The sequence below is a fragment of the Glandiceps talaboti genome, chromosome 12, assembly GCF_964340395.1.
Source record: "Glandiceps talaboti chromosome 12, keGlaTala1.1, whole genome shotgun sequence".
NCBI classification, from domain to species: Eukaryota; Metazoa; Hemichordata; class Enteropneusta; family Spengelidae; genus Glandiceps; species Glandiceps talaboti.
The window spans coordinates 1580254-1581277 of record NC_135560.1 but is presented as its reverse complement, the minus strand read 5'-3'; the positions used below and the strand labels follow the sequence as shown (position 1 = coordinate 1581277).

The 1024-nt window shown below is 39.0% G+C and overlaps 1 non-coding gene across 1 annotated transcript; it reads right to left on the bottom strand.

The window, feature by feature from the left end:
- Positions 1-631: 631 nt before the first annotated feature.
- On the bottom strand, positions 632-800 carry LOC144444051 (U1 spliceosomal RNA). The gene has a single exon (XR_013481782.1). It is a non-coding gene; the product is annotated as a U1 spliceosomal RNA (small nuclear RNA).
- Between the last annotated feature and the right edge of the window lie 224 nt (positions 801-1024).

The window sequence follows — 1024 nt, the reverse complement described above, 5'->3', positions numbered from 1 at the left end:
TAGGAAAGATAGACGAACAATTGAATCAAGGAACACACTAGGTGAAATACAAGGAGGGTTTAGGAAAGATAGACGAACAATTGAATCAAGGAACACACTAGGTGAAATACAAGGAGGGTTTAGGAAAGATAGACGAACAATTGAATCAAGGAACACACTAGGTGAAATACAAGGAGGGTTTAGGAAAGATAGACGAACAATTGAATCAAGGAACACACTAGGTGAAATACATGGAGGGTTTAGGAAAGATAGACGAACAATTGAATCAAGGAACACACTCCATGTAGGTGAAATACAAGGAGGGTTTAGGAAAGATAGACGAACAATTGAATCAAGGAACACACTAGGTGAAATACAAGGAGGGTTTAGGAAAGATAGACGAACAATTGAATCAAGGAACACACTAGGTGAAATACAAGGAGGGTTTAGGAAAGATAGACGAACAATTGAATCAAGGAACACACTAGGTGAAATACAAGGAGGGTTTAGGAAAGATAGACGAACAATTGAATCAAGGAACACACTCCATGTAGGTGAAATACAAGGAGGGTTTAGAATCCGTGACAAATTTCGTCTAAATTTGTCACGGATTATAAATCCGTAATAAGAAATCTATTTTTGTTTTAAAGATCAGGGGAAAGCGCGAACGCAGTACCCCACTATCATTAATTATGCAACCGGGTCACCCACATTTTGGGGTGATCGCAAGGGTCAACCTGCCCGGAGGTGCAATGGACAAGACTCGCCCTGGAGGAACCACCGTCAAGATCATGGTTGATCTTAGTGCCAAGTCACAGCATGACAAACTGACACTATCTCAGACAAAAAGGAATTATCTATAAGGTTGCAGTAGGGCCCAACAGACGGTTTGTTTTGGCAGCAAACTAAATTCCATTTTCTTATAAGAAATCTAACAAACACACTGTTGGGAAATAATATATTCCAACTGTAACGAAAGTAATTTTTTGGCTTATTTCTTTTCGAAAAATAAGAACATTTCGTCTTAAATGGCAGCAAAGTGTTT